The following is a 20,030-nucleotide window of genomic DNA, read 5'->3' as shown; positions in this document are numbered from 1 at the left end:
CATATTGTTGGCAAAGAAACTTGACATTGTTGTAGTCAATTACAAAATAGAATCTGATCGATGTCTGAAAATCTAACTGCAAGCCAAAAATCATTGTGCACTTGGACTAATTTTCTAAAATCAGTAAAATGGGTAAGATGGAAAGGTTTAACAATAACAGGAATCTAAACATAATCCATAACAATTGATGAAGACAAAGTAATACCTGAATATTTTTCATTAAGTCCTGAGCCTTATCCATGGAACTTAAATTTGTTTCACGGGATACTGCAGGAGAGTTATTTTATTTCATTTAATTGTTTTTCTTATTTCACTGATTTCTGACATCCTGAAGTAGTTATTTGCATGTGCTATCCACCTGAATTATTTGTTACATGCTGTGCTGTATGATTGCTTATTATAGATGCACATAACGTGCTATTAATACCCATTCTTATGTTTGTCTGCTCTGCTTACTTAGGGAAGAGAATCATGGGTTTGGAAAATTTCTGCTTTCATTATTTGATTCACATTGGCTATTTATCATAGATCTTAAATTTGATTTTATGTGTAAGGACATTTACTTTACAGTTGGCATGAGACCCTTGGACTATCTTTACTTGCACATTACTAGACTTAATCTTGCATTAAACATTATTCCCTTTTTCCTGTATCTGTACACTGTGAATGGCTTGATGGAGGTTTCTCGCAGACTGCATAGCACGCCACAAGAAAGCATTTCACTATACCTCGGTATATATGACAATAATAAACTAAACTAAAACTGAGTTTATCTTTGGGAACACAGTGTGTATCAATTTATTGATTGATACAGCATCTAAACAAGCCCTTCATCCCACCAAATTAACGCCAACCATTGGTTCTATGATCTCCTACTTTCACATTCACTCACTACACATTACGGGCAATTTATAGTGGCCAATTAACCTACAAGTCATTAAACCGGTGGACCCAAAGGAATACCATACTTTAGCTTCCTCCCGCATACTGAAGATGCAGGTGTAATTAAGAACATTTCTATGCAGTGTATGCAGAACTGGACTATTTGTTCCCATTGTGAGGGATGCATTTCTTATTTGATTTCATTATTCAGAATCAGGAAACTAGGCACTCTGGCTTAGTGCTGATGGTACACAGAATGAAGAAGTGCCCCAATCCAAAATATCATTTGACCATGTTTAAGATTCAGGATAGTTTCTTCCCAGCTGTTATCAGGTAACCGAACCATCCTATCACCAACTAAAAATTGGTCCTGAGCTACCATCTACTTCACAGGAGACCCTCGGACTACCTTTAATTGCATTTTTCTGTAGTTAATCTTGCACTAAATGTTGTTGCCCTTAAGGGCCTGTCCCACTTGCATGCGATTGCGTGCGTTTGGCGCTAAGTTCGCACGTGACGTCATTTACGTTATGCTTACAAATCAGCTGGGCAGGAGGGGGACCGACTGAATTTGGGCGTCGCACGGCGCCGGGCGGTGACGTCATCACGCAACGCCACGCCGGGCGGTGACGTCATCACGCTGTGTACGCGCTAGGCGTACGACGTCAAGACGCTGTGTACGACTGCAATGCGCCTGTGTGCGTACGCGGGCCGATAGGCCGTTGGCGCGCAAAGATTTTGGTCACTGAAGGAATTTCGGAGCCCCGCGCGATGTCGGGACCAGCCCCGCACAACTCTATACCCTCCCGCGCTTCTAAGTCGGACCGTCCCCGCGAGGCCTATATGGTGCCCGTACGCCTCAAGCGACCACGAGGTCGCGTAATTTGCGAGCCAAGGTCGCTTAAGTGGGACAGGCCCTTTACTCTGCATGGCGGTGGGTGGCTTGATTGTAAATCATGTATAGCCTTCGCATTGATTGGATAACTTGCAACAAAAAAATGCTTTTCACTGCACCTCGGTAAACGTGACAATAAACAAAGCTTTGTCCCACTGTATTACCGCAGCATTTTCTGTCTATCTGCTCTTCAGATGTTCCGACCTGAAACATCACCTATTATTTTTCTCCAGAGATGTTCCCTGACCTGCTGAGTTCCCGCAGGTTTTGTGTCTATTCCTGCCAACCATAATTTCATTCTAATTGGAAAAATCTGTTATTGAACTTTCCCTATCTCAGTTTTAAGGTTTAGATATAGGCTGATCATTGTCACATGTGCTGAGGTACAGTGAGAAGCCTTGTTTTGCATGCTATCCAATTAAACCAGATGATACTATACACAAATACAATCACGGTCAATCTAAAGTACAATAGGTAGAGCAAATGGGAAGACACAGTGCAGAATATAGTTCCCAGCAACGTAGCGCACCAGTTCCATAGACAAAGTCCAATGTCTACAATAGGGGTAGAGGTGAATCCGACAATACCCTAGCTATGGAAGGACCATTCAGAAGGCTGACAACAAGTGGGAAGAGACTACTCCTGAGACTGGTGTTGCGCACTTTCAAGCTTCTGTACCTTCTGCCTGAATGGAGCAGCGAGTAGAAGGAAGGAACAGGCAGGGATAAGTCTTTGATTATATCGGCTGCGTTTCCAAGGCAGTGTGAAATATGGATGGAGTCAATGGTGGGGAGTATGATCTGTGTGATTGAATGATGCGAGCTGATAAAGTCGAGAAAGCTGGAAGGATAAAAAGAGATATACTTCATTGTAGGTTATTAGTTTTTTCAAAAGCGAGTAATGAATAAAGGTGTTGAATTGAAACAACGTTGAGCTTGTAGCCCAACACATGAGGGCAGTCCTCATCACACGCTGTTTGAGAGAGAAACAATTCTTAGTAAAAATGGAAGCTCTTCCTGATAAACCAGATGTGACCATTGTAATATAATAGTACGAGTACTTTAAAGATAAAGATCAAAAGAGTGAAAAAATGCTTCACCACTGTCTTCTCAAGATCCCATAATTGCAGATTGATCAAACAAAACACATGTTCAAAGGATAAACTGTTGTTACCTATCTCTTTGAGTTTCTATGGTAACATTTCAAGCTCTCTGCATGCAAATGTTCTTGTGCCAATCATGAACATGATGTATTATAGCTAATAATTCTTACCATCCCAACATTGGAAGAAGTCCAAATGAAATATACAAATGTCAGGAACAAATACATACAGTGCATTCAGTAAGTATTTGGACCCCTTCACTTTTTCCACATTTTTTGTTATGTCACAGCCTTATTCTAAAATGGATTATATTCATTTTTGTTTATCATCCATGTACACACAATGCCCCATAATGAAAAAGCAAAAACAAGTGTTTAGAAATTTTTGTAAAGTAGTTAAAAATAAATAACTGAAATATTACATTTACGTAAGTATTCAGACCCTTCACTCAGTACTTTGTTGAGGCACCTTTGGCAGCGATTACAGCCTCAAGTCTTTTTGGGTATAATGCTACAAGCTTGGCACACCATTATTTGTGTCATTTCTCCCATTCTTCTCTGCAGATCTTCTCAAGCTCTGTCAGGTTGGAAGGGGAGCGTCGATGCACAGCTATTTTCAGGTCCCAGCAGAGATGTTCTATTGGGTTCAAGTCCGGGCTCTGGCTGGGCCACTCAAGGACATTCACAGACTTGTCATGAAGCCACTCCTGTGTTGTATTGGCTGTGTGCTTAGGGGCATTGTTATGTTGGAAGGAGAACCTCTGCCCCAGTCTCTGAGGTCCTGAATGCTCAGGAGCAGGTTTTTATCAAGGATCTCTCTGTACTTTGCGCCGTTCATCTTTCCCTCGATCGTGACTAGTCTCCCAGTCCCTGCCACTGAAAAACATCCCCACAGCATGATGCTGCCACCACCATGCTTCACCGTAGGTACAGTTTTGGCCAGGTGATGAGCGGTGCCTGGTTTCCTCCAGACGTGACACTTGGCATTCAGGTCAAAGTATTCAATCTTGGTTTCATCTGACCTGAGAATCTTGTTTAGGAGCCTTTTGGCAAACTCCAAGCGAGCTGTCATGTGCCTTTTACTGAGGAGTGGCTTCCATCTACCATAAAGGCCTGATTGGTGGAGTGTTGCAGATATAGTTGTCCTGGAATTTTCTCCCATCTCCACAGAGGAACTCTGGAGCTTTGTCAGAGTGACCATCGGGTTCTTGGTCACCTCCCTGATCACGGCCCTTTTCTCTCGATTGATCAGTTTGGCCGGGTGGCCAGCTCTAAGAAGACGTGGTGGTTTCAAAGTTCTTCCATTTAAGAATGACAGAGGCCACTGTGCTCTTCAGAACCTGCAATGCCCTTCCCCAGATCTGTGTCTCGACACAATCCTGTCTCGGACGTCTCCGGACAAGACTGCGGGACCTTATATAGACAGGTGCGTGCCTTTACAAATCATGTACAATCAATTTAATTTACCACTTGTGGACTCCAATCCACTTGTAGAAACATCTCAAGGATAAACAATGGAAACAGGATGCACCGAAGCTCAATTCTGAGTGTCACAGCAAAGGGTCTGAATACTTATCTAAATGTGATATTACTTTGCAAATATTTCTAAACACCTGTTTTTGCTTTTATATTATGAGGTATTGTGTGTAGATTGATGATAAAACAAATGAATTTAATCGATTTTAGAATAAGGCTGTAACATAACAAAATGTGGAAAAAGTGAAGGGGTCTGAATACTTTCTGAATGCACTGTATTTACTACATTATTACAACAACAGAATGGTTGCATAAAAGTAGTACGAACAAAATTCTGTTTGCAATTTCTTCAGCAAATAGTTTTATTTTAGTTAATTATATTAGAATTAGTATTTCCATTCTCTATCAGAGGAATACTTTTTAATGGGCAATATGCATGTATTTGGAGAGGTTGGGACAGTTATCCCTGGAACGAAGGAAGATGGGGGGAGGGGGGTGACTTTAAATAGACGTAAAATTATGAGGGGCTTACTTAGGGTACATAGAGTATTTTTTCCCAGGATCGAGGAATCTAAAATTAGAGAGCATAGGTTTAAAGTGAGAGAGGAAAGATTTAAAGGAGATATTTGGTACAAATTTAATACTCAGAGGGTAGCAGGTATATAGAATAAGCTGCCAGAGGAAGTGGGAGACAGGTACAATTACGTTTCAATGACATTTGGATAGGATAGGGTTGGAAGAAAATGGGCCAAATGCAAACAAATGGGACAATCTAAGAAGGGCATATAGTGTAGATGGGGCATGTTGGTCGGCATAGGCAAGTTGGGCCAAACGGCCTGTTTCCACCCTGTATGACTCTCTGACTATGGCATCTTGGTCAGCATGGGCGTGTTGAGCTGAAGGGTTATTTTCTATGCTGTATATCTTTATGATGACTCGAAAAGCAAAAACAATTTATTGCATTTCTCATTACTTTTATTATATACATCTTATTGCCGGTGGGTGATGTTATTTTAAGGTCATTTGATAGCATGCAAGAGAATCCCTAAATATATTATAACCAGTTAGAGTCAGAGATAGAGAAAAATTATCTGAAATTATGATTATGTAAATTTGCTATATTGTCTAGCAACTTATGCAATTACTCAGCATGTAGTTTTTGATGCGAGGATGAATTTGCTAAATGCATTCCTGCAGCAAGTAATCTCATTCATATTTCTGATCCATTGAAATGAATAGATTAGAATTGCATTGCCCTAGATGTTACCGTAGTTAGTAAGGTAATGCCCTTGGTGCTTCACCTTGTGGTTGGGTAAAGCTGCCAGCAGCTTCTTGCATCTGCACATGCAGGGTTAAATGAGAGTTAAATAAACGTTTGAAGACCTTGGAGCTGTGCAAATGGATATACAAATGATACATTTACAAATTGTGATAAAATTGCAAGCAAAATAATGCCTTAATGTTTGTGGTTCTTCTTTATGACTTTTAAAAGGCATTTGGACAGATCTATGGATAGGAAGGGTTTAGATGGTTATGGGCCAAATGCAGGCAAATGGGTCAGGCTCAATATGCCAACTTGGCTGGTAAAACTGGAGAGAGTTTAGTATTTAGTAGAGCATAGTTTGCATGGAAATAGGCAAGTTGCAGTACTATTAGAATTGCTGTGAGCTAGCAGAGATTTGATGGGCCGAATGACATCAAACTTCTTTCATTTAACTCTGCGCGGTGGGGTCCAGGGTCGGGGAGAGGCCATGCCTGGGACCCGGGGCCTTGGCGCAGGGGCTGGGTCTGGGGGGGGGCAGCGCTGCTGCTCCGTGGCCGTGGGGAGGGAGAGTGATGGTCTGTGCGAGGAAACACAACCTGCCACAGGCAATGATGGTCCAGTTTTACACTACCATCATAGAGTCTGTCCTCGCCTTTTCCATCCTAGTCTGTTTTGGCTCAGCCACCAAGCATGACATCCAGACTGCAGCGCCTCATTCGATCAGCCGAGAAAGTTGTTGGCTGCAACCTTCCCCCCCCATTGATGAACCGTACATTGCAAGGGCCAGGAAGCTAGTGGGTAAGATCATCTCTGACCCCTCTCACCCTGACCACGACTCTTTGAAGTACTTCTCTCTGGAAGGCGACTCAGGACTATCAAAGACGCCACAGCCAGACATAAAAACAGCTTTTTTCCACGAGCAGTTGCTCTACTCAACAACCAAAAGTCTGCAGCCTCTTTTTACTCGGGTACTTTTTTTTCACATATTTACATTATAATGCTTGATTTTTAATTGTCTGCTGTATATCGTGTTTTTATCCTGGCGAGCAAAGCACCAAGGCAAATTCTATATATGTATACATACTTGGCCAATAATTTTTTTATTCATTCATCATTCATTTATGACTCAGTAGTTGAATGAATCATTTTGCAATATTATGTGTCCAAGATGACGACACTGTAGCACAGCTGGTAGAGCTGCTGCCTTGCAGCACCACAGACTCGAGTTCAATCCTGACCTCGGGTGCTGTTCACATGGAGTTTGCATGTTCTCACTGTGATCGCTTGGGTTTTCTCCCACATCCCCAAAATGTGTGTTTGTAGTTTAATTGGCCTCTGTAAATAGCCCCTCGTGCGTAGGGAATGGATGAGAAAGTGGGATAACATGGAACTAATGTGAACGGGTGATCGATGGCTGCCATGGGCCCAGTGGGCCGAAGCAAGTTTCCATGCTGTGTCTCTAAAGTAAAAAATATATGAAACCAAAAAACAGGTATTCACGTTTCTCCTAATAAAATGAAAAAATGAAAATGAGCTCTGTGAGTGAAATGGAGCTAGGTTTCAGGGAACATCAGTTACATAATGTCAATCTGTCATCTGTCCTCCACATTTGCCTTAAGTACCAACCTGGCCACTCCCTCGAGTTGATGAAAGCTACCATTGTACCCATCTGCCAAAGGTAGTACAGGACAGGTTTTATTCTTTATTTGTCTTTGTTGCCCATAGTTTTTGTTGTTTTTGTTGTCCATAGATTGTTGTGCTTGCTTGGTGTTCATACCAGACACCACATAACATTGCAAAGTGGTGAATTAAAAAAACAAAGTCATATAATATACAGCAACTCATTTGATGTGAAGTCTTGCATATACCTAGTCGTTTTTGCACCAGTGCTTCCATCAATAACAGGACTCATTTAAGTAGGCCACCAACTAAATTGTGGTATGTACTAATGTATGTAGCAGAATGAAAGATGCAGTCTAATGCTTGTGTTTTTTGAAACATGGTATTTTAATATCCAGTTTAAAAAAACTGGAGGGGTAAAAGGGATCGAAATTGATTGATTGATTGATAGATTGATTGACTAATTGTTAATTGAAAGATGGAAATAGACCACACCGATCGTCCATGTTCACCAATTCTATGTTATCACAATTTTATATCAACTCCCTACCCACTCAGGGCAATTTACAGAGGCCAATTAACCTACAAACATGCATGTCTGAGATGTGGAAGGAAACCGGAGCATCCGGATGGAACCCATGTGGTCACAGGGAGAATGTGCAAACACCACAAATATATTCATTAACACTATAACATACCACTAATTAACAATGAGTTTCTGTCCTTTATTTTTTTCATTTTGATTCAGATTCATTTTGTTAAAATAAAATAAATAAATACTTCTTTTTTGGACATTTAGTTCACAGAACACGAGTGGTGACACCTCACATAATCAGTAGGGTAATCACGAGCTTAGCAGGTAGCTACCAGCTCCAGTTCCTTCCAAAAAACTCCTGCTGAGTCCAGAATTGTCAAGAATATTCAAGTTCTGTCATCTATTGAGGACAATGGCACATTCTTGGCTCTGAATGTCATTTGTACGTAGATGGAAAAGATTTTCCTACTGAGGTAAGTTTTGAAGATTCCCATTGGTGTGCAGATGTGGATACAAGAATGCAGGATCCAAGATCCAAGGGCGGTGCAGTGCCAGAGACCTGGGTTCAATCCTGACTACGGATGCTGTCTGTGCGGGGTTTGTACTTTCTCCCCGTGACTGAGTCGGTTTTCTCCCAGTGCTCTGGTTTCCGCCCACAAGCCAAAGATGTACAGTTTTGTAGGCTAATTGGCTTGATAAAATTATAAATTGTCCCTAGTTTGTAGGGTAGTGCTAGTGCTTGGAGATCGCTGGCCAGCATGGACTGGGTGGACCAACGGGCCTGTTTCTGCGCTGTATCTCTAAAAACTAAAATAAAGATACTAAGTAATGCACCGATGGCAGAGGAAAATCTCAGTATGTGAGAAACAATCGTGAATTTTGAACAGACTGTTGATATTTCCCTGTCACTGTTATGTACAACCAGTTCATCTGGATTATAAACTTCATATGTTAGCAAAAAAGATAAATGGTGCAATTAACTTCATTTTTGCCAGCATTTATTTCAAATGAATTGGCTCCAAACATCCACTTAATTTATGTATTTAAATGATATAAAAATTCATTCAAACATTCACATCGAGTTCATGGATCTCTAAATAAAATAGTAAAGTCAAACAGTCTGTGGTGCTCTCTTTGTCAGAAAGCCCCATTAAACTTTCCTCAGGCTACTTCACTGCCATGCATACATATCCTGGTAAATTCATAGAATCAGAGTCATACTGCATGGAAACAGGCTCTTCAGCCCAACTTGCCCACACCGACCAACATGCCCCATCTGCACTAGTCCCACATGCCTGCGTTTGGTCTATTTCCCTAAACCTATTCTATCCACGTAACCGTCCAAATTTTGTTTTAAACATTGTGATAGTACCTGCATCAACTACATCCTCTGGCAGCTTGTTCCATACACCTACCATCCTTTGTATTAAAAAGATTGCCCCTCGCGTTCCTATGAAATCTTCCCTCCCTCAACTTAAACCTCTGGATCTGCTGACAATACCAGCCTATTTTCCTTTTTTTTTTTTAAACTTTACTTTATTTGGGTACAGGTCTAACACATGCCATCATAATCCAGAACTTGTCCCACACTGGTCATTCTATCTTCTCCCACACCCATCTGGCAGAAGATACAGAAACTTGAAAGTGTGCACCACCAAACTCAATACCGTGTTATCAAGCTTCTGAACAGTACTACAATAAGTTGGGGTAGTCTGGTTCATCTCTACCCTATTGCAGACATTGGACTTTGTCTCTGGAACTGGTGCGCCGTAATACTGAGAACTATATTCTGCATTCGGTTTATTTCCATTCGCTCCACCCACAATACTCGTGTTTGGCTTGACTGTATTTATTCATAGTATTATTTGATTTGATTGGATAGCATGCAAAACAAAGCTTTTCACTGTACCACGCAACAATAATAAACCTAAACATGTTGCTTTCTTGAAAGAGAAGAGTGCAGAAAAAGTCATCTCCACTAAATTATTGTTCTGTTCTCATTCAGTTTAGAATCATGGCAATTATAACCAAATCCATAGTTTTTACATTTTCACCCTGGGTAAAGGTTCTGACTGTCTACCCTATCTACTCCTCTCATATTTGCACACACTGTTATCAGCTCTCAGCCTCCGAAGCTCCAGAGATAGATAATATATTCTCTAATTCAGGCAACATTCTGCTAAACAATTTTGACACCCTCTCCAAGACTCCATTTCCTTCCCGTATAATAGGGCGAACAGAACTTTACACTATACTCCAATGTAAAACTGCAACATGACTTCCTGATTCTGATAGTCAATGCCCTGACCGATGAAGACAAGCATATCCAAAACCTTCTTTACTACACTATCTACATGTGTTATCACTTACAGGGAGCTGGGGATTTGGATTCCAAGATCCCTTGGCACATCAATGTGATTAGGGTCTTGTCAGGTCAAGAATTGGGACAGAGAAACTTTAAATACCTTGGAGTGCAGAAGGATGAGGGTCGATCGCATGGAGGTGTACAATACCATGAGAGGAATAGATTGTGTAAATGCACAGAGTGTTATGTCCAGAATGGAATCGAGAAGCAGAGGACATGGGTTTAAGTTGAGGGGGGAAAGATTCAATAGGATCCTGAAGGGTATCATTTTTACACAAAGGGTGTTGGGTATATGGAATAAGCTGCTGGAGAAAGTTATTTGAGGCAGGTACAATCAGAATGTTTAAAATAAATTTGGGCAGATACCGGTTTAGAGGGTTATGGGCCAAGTGCGGGCAAGTGGGACTAGTGTGGATGCCCCATCTATGTTGGTCGGTGTGGGCAAGTTGGGCCGAAGAGCCTGTTTCCACGCTGTATGGCTCTATGACTCTGTAATTTGATATTAATAGGATTTTTTCAGCAATGTCCCAGAAGCAAACTGCTTCCTACTCCAGCTGAGGGTGGTACTGGAAGATGCAAGAAAGAATTCTGTAAAAATAGCTTAAAATCAAATAATCATTCATTCAAAAAAAAAAAAAGATATTCAATCATTTTAGCTGCATGGAGGAGGTAAATGCATTGGATGAAAGAACGGTAATTTCAGTGAATTTTCATTTCTGTACTTACTGTTTATATACAGTAATTGCATTGTTAAACTGGATAAAGCCGGGTTTGCTTCTTCAGTCACAGTTGATTGGCTGTGAAATGTCAGCTTGGTGGGCACAGTTCGTCTTGCAAATTTTAACAAGGCCCAAGAGATTTATTTACGAACTCTGTTGTCTGTTTGGGATGTGGTATAAGCTTCAGTGACTCCATCTCAGCAGCTGTTAAAAAAAAAACAATTAATAAATTCTTCGTAACTAATTACGTATGCTATTCAACAATAACAGCAATCAAATTTTATTTGACAGTAAAATAGGTTACTTTGCTGGTGGTCAGGATTTAAGAGGTAAAGTATGATAAATAAATTGGATTTCGCAATGCCAGAAATATTACTGCTGTTGGAAGATCGCTCGGAAATAGCCTAATTATCTAATGAAGTGTAAACCTGAAGGTACATTTTAAACAGCTCCTCATTGGTTCAGGACTCATGCAAGGGCACAAAATCCCAAGGCACAATCAAGCCTGCAAGCTTGTTCACAAGAAGCAAACCAGGGCCATATGTTGCCACAAAGACATTTGAAGCAGTGTGTGTGTGTGTGTGGGCAGTCATGTAGATTGTACAGCAGGACTTGTAAATTATTTGAAAAGAGGGTGGGCTCAATGTAGGTTAGTTACCTATAATTGGAGTATTCAATATTCATACTGTTGGGTTTGAAGCTATTCAAGTGGAATAGGAGGTGCTGTTCCTCCAGTTTGCATCTGGACTCACTCTAGCAAGAGGGAGGCCCAGGATAGAAAGCAAATCACTGTCTTTTCATTTCTGGCCTTTGTCCAACCATCTGCCAATTAAAACCCACCCTCTCTCCAATGTCAACCTATCACTTGCCAGACTTTGTCCCACTCTCACCTCTCTTACAGCTTTCTCCTCCCTACTCTAATCAGTCTGAAGAAGGGTCCCAACCCAAAACATCACCTATCCATGTTCTCCAGAAATGCTGCCTGAACCACTGAGTTACTGCAGCACTTTGTGTCTATTCTTGACTCTTGATTCCGTTGTTAAAAATTCAGATAACAGGCAGTCTTTTGACTCACATTTGCAACATTCATATTTTTCTATCCTTCTTTTTAAAGATGCAGCATGGAAACAGGTCCTTTGGCATTCCCATACTGACCTTTCTGTCCTGGGCCTCCTCCGTGGTCAGAGTGGGGCCCAATGCAAATTGGAGGCTAACTTCAAGTAGCCCTTCCTTTCCCTCTCTCTCCATCCCCTCCCCCTTTCCAGTTCTCCGACCAGTCTTACTGTCTCCGACTACATTTTATCTCTGTACCGCCCACTCCCCTATCATCAGTCTGGAGAAGGGTCTCGACCAGAAACGTCACCCATTCCTTCTCTCTAGAGATGCTGCCTGTCCTCCTGAGTTACTTCAGCATTTTGTATCTACATTCGATTTAAACCAACATCTGCAGTTCTTTTCTACACCCTTTGGCCTACTTGTTCACATTAGCTCTATATTATTCCACTTTCTAATCCACTCCCTACACACTTAGTGCAATTTTACAGAAGCCATCTAACCTACAAGTCTACACATCTTTGGGGTGTGGGAGGCAACCGGAGCACCCGGAGGAAACCCATGTGGTCACAGGGAGAATGCGCAAACTCCACACAGGAACAGCACCCAAGGAAAAAATCGAACCCGGCTCTTTGGTGCTGTGAGGCCACAATGCCTTTACCACTTCTTGGCATCAAATTTGGCAATTGCTTCTCATCTTTACCATTTTAGACGAGTTATTTTGATTGTTTGGTCACTGCTCATTCTCCCTTGACTTAAAAGTCAATTTCATTTCTTACTGAAACATTATTACTATCTCCAATTTTGAACATTTTGGTTTTTAATGCAGCAATGATTAAGATCATATCTTGAAGACATTGCCGAAGTTGGAACAAAGTAAGAGTGACACAAGGAACTGCATATGTTGAAGTCTTTAGTAAAACTCAAAGTACTGGAAGAACTCATTGGGTCAGGCAGCATCTGTCGTGGGAATGGACAGGCGAGGTTTTAACAATGGACTCCAATCGGTCTGAATAAAGGTCTGGACCCAAAACATCATGTGTGCATTTCCCTCCCCAGCTGCTGCCTGACCCGCTGAGCTCCTCCACCACTTTATGTTTCCACAAAATAAGGCGACTTCTAATTTGGTGTGCACTAATATGCTGCAGGTCAAAAAAGAAACTAATTATAGGTATAAGCAAGAAGTTAGATTATATCTATTAATTTATATTTGCTCTAAACACAAAACAAAGCTATTTCTAAAGCTTGTGTATCTACAGATATACAGATTTCTAAAAAGCTGAGGGATTTGTTGGATTACACAGGTGTGTTTGATGAATTGTGTCATCATTTGCAACGCTGCACAGTGAGTTACCTGAGCTAATGCCAAACTAGTTTTTCTGCCTTTCCTGTTTGTTGGAAGTTGGAGTAATTGTGTGTCACTGATGTGTCAAGTCTCAGTATTGGCTTCAATTTGCTTTAAATAGCAGGGAAAGAGAGGCACTGAGATCAAAAGTTCATGTCTGTGTTTGAGTGGAATCCAGGAGAGATGAAAGGACACTGGTGGTGGTGGTATTGACTGAAAGAGAAAGGGAAAAATATGCATGGAGGAGAGGTGAACAGACCCCCACTATGCACAATAGTGCAGCTATTGGAGCTGCTGCCTCAAAGCACCTGAGACCCCGGTTCGATCCTGACCTTGGGTGCGGCCTGTACAAAGTCTGCACGTAAAGGTACTGTGCCCTCACAGTACCATTTTGCTGGGTTCGATCCTGACCGTGGGTGCTGTCTGTCTGTGGAGTTTGTACGTTCTTCCGTGTCCGCGCGTTTCCTACGGGTGCTCCAGTTTCCTCCCACATCCCAAAGACGTGCGGGTCTGTAGGTTAATTGGCCTCTGTAAATTGCCCCTGATGCAAAGGAGTGGGGTAACATACAACTGGTGTGAATGGATGATCGATGGTTAGCATGGACTCGGTGGACCGAAGGTCTTCTTGCCATGCTGCATCATTAAAAAGGACAGAAAAAAATGAATACTGGAAATGTAAGTCAAAAGAACATCTAAATTTTTAACAAGGAAGTCAAGTCAAGATGCAAGAGTTGCAGCAGCTATAATGCAACTTTTTTTTAAAGAGCTATAGCACTGGAGGATGGATTTACTCAGTACTTGTATAGCATTTTTATCCAAACCAACAATGGTTGGCACTGAGTGCACACAGAGATTATGAAAATCTGTTCTAAGGTACTATTCTGCTTACACTAGATCAAAAGGGCAAAGGGTGATCGCACCCATCTTAGCGCCCATTATCTTTATATTATAGCTTTTGGAATCCCACACAAATAATTTACTCACCTACGAAGAAATAACAGCAGGAACAAGAAAAGCAGTGGAACCAATGCTAACTCAAAGAATTTGTATTTCATCCTGTCTTACCAAAGAAGGGTCCTGACCCGAAATGTCCTCTATCCATGTTCTCCAGAGATGCTGCCTGACCAGTACAGAATGATGCAGTACAGAATGCCACAGGAGATCTTTTTGTTGTGGGGTAGACTGACTATCCCCCTTTTGTCATGGGGTAGACTGACTCCCCTCCTCACCCCACTCCCCAATCTTTATCTTTGCACATCCCCAATCCTTTTCACTCATCGTTTTAGATTTCATGTTCCATGTATTTTATGTTTTATAACTGTTGGCAGATCAATTTCCTTCGTGGGATAAATAAGGTTCTATCGTATTGTATTGTATCGTATCGTACCTCCTGAGTTACTCTAGCATTTTGTGTCTTTCTTTCGTAAATCAGCATCTGCAGATCATTGTTATTACCATATTCATAATTGGGAGAAATATTGCTTAACAGCAAAGTTGGATATTAACCTCCAAAGATGGTTATATTCAAGAACTGACTGAACTCTGAACAAGGATTACACCTCAGAATCTTTTCTACTGAATGGATTTGTTGTGAACTTAAGGGTGGTTTTTACACATAACAATCTAAATGCAGCAGAGAATATCCTCACCTGGAATTGTGCCAGTAAATTGCATGGAGTAGAACCCAATTGTTATGTGTGCAAATTGACATTTGCAATGATGACGCTGCAACGATAACATTTCAAAAGTATTTCCTTAGCTGTAAAATGCTCTAAGAAAACCACGCCTTGACACGTGTGATATTAATGCCTCTCTTAATTTCAATTTCCCAAAACAAATGACAAATGGTGGAGACTTTACTTCTAGTTGCAGTTAGAAGACTTCAATGATTCAATATTTTTTTATTTTCACGTGCACCAAGGTACAGTGAAATACTTTTTTGCATACAGTGAATTACTTTTTTTGCATACAGCTCAGCAAGACTATCACCATACATAAGCCCAATCTCCTGGTTAGTACAGAATGTACAGATCAGCTCACTGAGTCTATGTGGAAGAGGCACCATTTTGGTGCCATTTTATAGTCCCAGTTGCAACTGGCCACTAAAGCCCATTGCAGCCGTCACCTCCATTCCAGTCATCCTGCAAACTGTAGTCCCTCTCCTTGCATGGTCCTCTTCAACCTGTTCTCCAGGGGGCACCTTTCGCTGCTGACCTTTAGGGCACAGAAGATAAGACTCTCCGGTTCTTCTTATCGGGCCCTTTGTTCAGCTTCCGCCACCATTCCCTTCCATCCTCCTCTCTGGGCAGGTTCCTGGTTCTGCACCAGGTGAGATGGGCCGTGGATCACTGGGATTCCTTTCACCAGGTTGCTGGCTAGTTCTGCAAACTATCCTTTTGCAGGTTAGTTCTTAAACCAAGGCTGTTTTGGTCAGCATAATCCAAACTGGCTTTGACTTCAACACTTCTGTGCAATGCTGGATAGATAGACTGTAGTGTTTGAGGTGTTGGGACCTTGGAAGCATTGGGATTGATTAGGCTCATGCAAAATGAAAACATAGAGCTTTTTGATATTCCAATAAAATAAATTGGCATAGAGTCATAGAGTGATACAGTGTGGAAACAGGCCCTTCGGCTCAATGTGCCCACACCATCCAGATGGGGAGTCATTGAGGCATGTCAGTCTTTTGGGCACTGGTAATATTGATGGCCTTTTAAAGGAGGTGGAAACCTCAAACCTCAGTGATGAGAGGTTGAAGATGTCTACAAAAAACTTCAGCCAGTTGAGAACACGACCACTTACATCATTAGGTTAATTAGGTCCAGATGCTTTCCAACACAGTGGACTAGGTCCAGACAACTACTTTAAACGTTCATTTAAAAGATCTTTTAAATAGACGTACTGGTCAATTCTTTTGCATTTGAAGTAAGTTTACAACATAGCTGATTGCCTGATTTAATGTTGGTTGATTTGAGTTTAAATGTTTTTGCTGCAGGTTTGTCTCCCATGGGCAGCCGCATAATGAAGGTATCACTTCAGGTGCCAGGATTTCAGGTACACAGACATTAAGTACAACAAGGAATTGGAATTCCTGATTTAAGATAAACTTGGATGTGGCAACCTCAAACTTTGCAAACCCTCACTATCATTCCGTCAGCTTGCATCAAGGAAATGGAAATTACATAAAATTACCATTCTAAACAGATCTTCACAGCCATAGTCCTCTTCACAGTCTATAACCATACTATCCTCCTCCTACTGTTGGAGATGTATTTGAAGCAGTTGGAAAATCATGCATGGTGAGGCACATTTACCTTAATTATGTTCATCTCTGATATCCAGGCAAAATAATTGTTTTAAGAGCATTCTTCCTTAGTTGGGGTGTTGTTTGAGAGATACAGCATGGAATCAGGCCCTTTGGCCCACCGATTCTTTGCTGACCATCGATCACCTACTCACACTAGTCCTACTTTTTCCACCCACTACCTACACATTAGGGGCAATTTACAGAGGCCAATTAACCTCCATGCCCACACATCTTTGGGATGTGGCAGGAAACGGGAGCACCAGGAGGAAACTACGTGGTCCAGGAAGAAAGTGCAAACTCCACACAGGCAGCAGCTGAGATCAGGATCAAACCCAGTCTCTGGAGCTGTGAGGCAGCAACTCTACCAACTGTACACTGTGTCACCCTGCCATTCCTCCTGTGAATCTTCTTCCCCATTTCAACAACTCATCTTATTTTGGTTGGTTTCTTTTCTCTCCCAGTGACGATTACTTTCAATAGGTGGTCCTGCTAATTTACCCTGGTCTGGGAGAACTTGGTGTGTGTGTACTCCAATGGTTCTCTAGACTACACCCTCTCCATTAAGAGATGTATGTGGATAGGATTAACTTTGAATCCTGGGATGTTCTAAAATCTGACACACTTGTGGCATCTAATTGCATTAAGAAATATTATATATATAACAATTTTCAGTTGCTTTCCCTATGGTGGTGAATGAAATAACCCTAGCACTCCCCCCCCCCCCCCCCCCCCCCCCCCCCCCCTCCCCCCCCTCCTCCTCCCCCTCCCCCCCCCCCCCCCCCCCCCCCCCCCCCCCCCCCCCCCCCCCCCCCCCCCCCCACCCCACAAACAAACACACGTTTCTCTCTTTCTCTCTCAGGGGCTGAATGAAAATGATTTAAAGACTAAACACAATGAACAGCAGTTGCTGGAATCTTGCGTAGTAAACAAAGTGCTGGAGTAACTCAGCGGGTCAGGCAGTACCTCTAGCGGACATTGATAGGCGCGTTTTGGGTCGGAACCCTTCTTCAGGCTGTTTCACAATACCGTTGTGCTAGAATGTTGTGTCCCAGACAGGGAGGCATCATCATACAAGTTCATTCACTGAATAATAAATAATAAAACAGATTTGCTCTGCTTAAGTTATCCACTTGGCATAGATCCCTCAATAAATCACTGTCTTCACAGAAGATTAAAAGTCATGCACATAGAATGTTTCCACAACTTGCTCCGTGAATATAGAAATACTTGTTTCAGCATTTTCTTGGAAAAGCATTGCTTAAAATAGCCTGAAGCAGCAAAACCTGACCAAATGATCACCAGATCAAAACAAAATGTTTTCAGGAAAATACCCTCTTTTCCTTCCTTAATTTTTGCACAATTACTACAGAGTTTTACTCAACTGTTACGATACGATAAAACTTTATTCATCCCCGGTATGAAATTGGTCTGCCAACCGTCACAACACACAAGGTGCACAAAAACGTGAAATTAAGAGTGCAAAAAAAAAAGAAAACTTCTCTAATAAACTTTGAGCTTAGTGACATCCAATTTGAAGCTGGCACCCTTTTAGCCATTTGTTCAACTGATTGTTAGTAATAAACCCACTCACCAGCCCTTCAAAATGCTGATTGTTCGCAGAAATTTCTGCATCAAAACATGTTTGCATGATCGACCAAATCAATTTTTCAGGACAATTAGACCACGAGCCCACCAGTCATTGTATTATGCGGAGTGTTTTCATACTTTGAATGTTCTGGGTTACCATTCTTCTTTATACCGAGTTGAATGGCTTTGTCTATAAATATACACCATTAACTGATGCATGCACTAATTCTCCAGCTATGAGTAAAGTGTAGGTCATAAGTTCATAATTATAGGAGCAGAATTAGGCCATTTGGCCCATCAAGTCAATTCTGCAATTCAATCATGGTTGATCTATCTTTCCCTCTCAATCCCATTCCCCTGCCTTCTCCCTGCAACCTTTGATACCATTACTAATGAAGAATATGTCAATCTCAGCCCTAAAAATATCCATTGACAGCCTCCACAGCTGTCAATGAATTCCACAGATTCACCACCCTCCGACTAAAGAAATTCCTTTCCATTTCCTTTCTGCAGGTACATCCTTTTATTCTGAGGCTATGACCTCTGGTCCTAGACTCTCCCACTAGTGTAAACATCCTCATAACATCAACTCTATCCAGGCCTTTCATTATTCGGTAAGTTTCAATGAGATTCCCCCTCATCTTTCTACACTCCAGCAAGTACAGGCACAGTTCTGTCAAACACTCGTCATATGTCAACCTAATCGTTCCTGGGATCACTCTAATAAACCTCCTCTGGACCCTCTCCAATGCCAGCACATCCTTCCTCAGTTATGGGGCCCAAAACTACTCACAATACTCAAAATGTGGCCTGACCAGTGTATTATAAACCCTCAGCATTACTCTATGATTTTATAATTTAGTCCTCTCAAAATAAATGCTAGCATTGCATTTGCCTTCTTAACTACCGATTTAAATTGTAAAATGTCAGTTCTAATTGAGAATTATGCCATAAAAATATCATCCCAACAGTTAAGAGTCATAAAGTCATACAGCAGGAAAACAGACCCTTCGGCCCAACTCATCCAGGCCATAGATGCCCATTCATGCTAGTCCTATTTACTCATGTTTGACCCATATCCATCCAAACCCTTCCAATCTATAATTCTACAATGCACTCTTACTCTAACTCCCATATTATGTGTTCCAGTTTAAGACTCTTCAACAAATAGAAGTTTCTCTCTACTTTCTACTATTAGTTCCTGGTAACACCTTTCGATAACGGAATTCTTTCTGCCTTTGTCGTGATTTTCTGCTTTTATCCATGAGATTTTAAAAGCAACCATCCAAGAAGATATACATCTTCTCGGATGGTTGCTTTTAAAATCTCATTGTCCTTGGACCTGTAGCATTTTTCTACTGTGAATTTAATACATCAAGTTCGCAGTGAATCAAGGGGTAGAACCGCTACCTCTCAGCTTCAACAAATCCAGGTTCAATCCTTACTTCTGCCGCTTTCAGTGCAAGATGAGAGTGAATGGGGATTTGATATTTAGGGTGTCACCAGGGACCCGGGTTAAATCCAGACTATGAGTGTCGTCCCTACAGAGTTGGTAGGTTCTCCCTGTGACCACGTGGGTTTTCTCCGGTGCTCTGGTTTCCTCCCACACTCCAAATGTGCAGTTTTTAGGTTAATTGGCTACTGAAAATTGTCCCTAGTGTGTGGCGAAGAACTAGTGTACAGGCAATCGCTGGTCGGCATGGACTTAATGGACCGAAGAGCCCGTTTTCACACTGTTTCTCTAAACTAAACTGAGCCAAAGATAGAAAAACGTATTTGAAGACAGGAATTGATTGAAAGATACGGCAAGGAAACAGGCCCTTTGGCCCATCGAGTCCACGCCATCAATCACTCGTTCATACTAGTTCTCTGTTATCCCAC

The 20,030-nt window shown here is 41.6% G+C and overlaps 1 long non-coding RNA gene across 2 annotated transcripts in view; it reads right to left on the bottom strand.

Moving 5' to 3' along the window:
* The window catches only part of LOC129708693 (uncharacterized), a 42,583-nt gene that overhangs the window by 17,256 nt on the left and 5,297 nt on the right, over positions 1-20,030 (bottom strand). The window contains exons 2-3 of one of the 2 annotated variants that reach the window (XR_008725396.1): positions 10,865-11,061; positions 6,208-8,580 (exon numbers count right to left, since the gene is read on the bottom strand). This is a non-coding gene — a long non-coding RNA (uncharacterized LOC129708693). Of the gene's footprint in view, positions 1-6,207; positions 8,581-10,864; positions 11,062-20,030 lie in introns of those variants that run through there. The other variant, XR_008725397.1, reaches the window with a different exon arrangement.

Source organism: Leucoraja erinacea, chromosome 24 (genome assembly GCF_028641065.1).
Source record: "Leucoraja erinacea ecotype New England chromosome 24, Leri_hhj_1, whole genome shotgun sequence".
Taxonomy (NCBI): domain Eukaryota; kingdom Metazoa; phylum Chordata; class Chondrichthyes; order Rajiformes; family Rajidae; genus Leucoraja; species Leucoraja erinaceus.
Note: the sequence above shows the minus strand (reverse complement) of the source record. Positions and strands in the feature narration are given on the sequence as shown.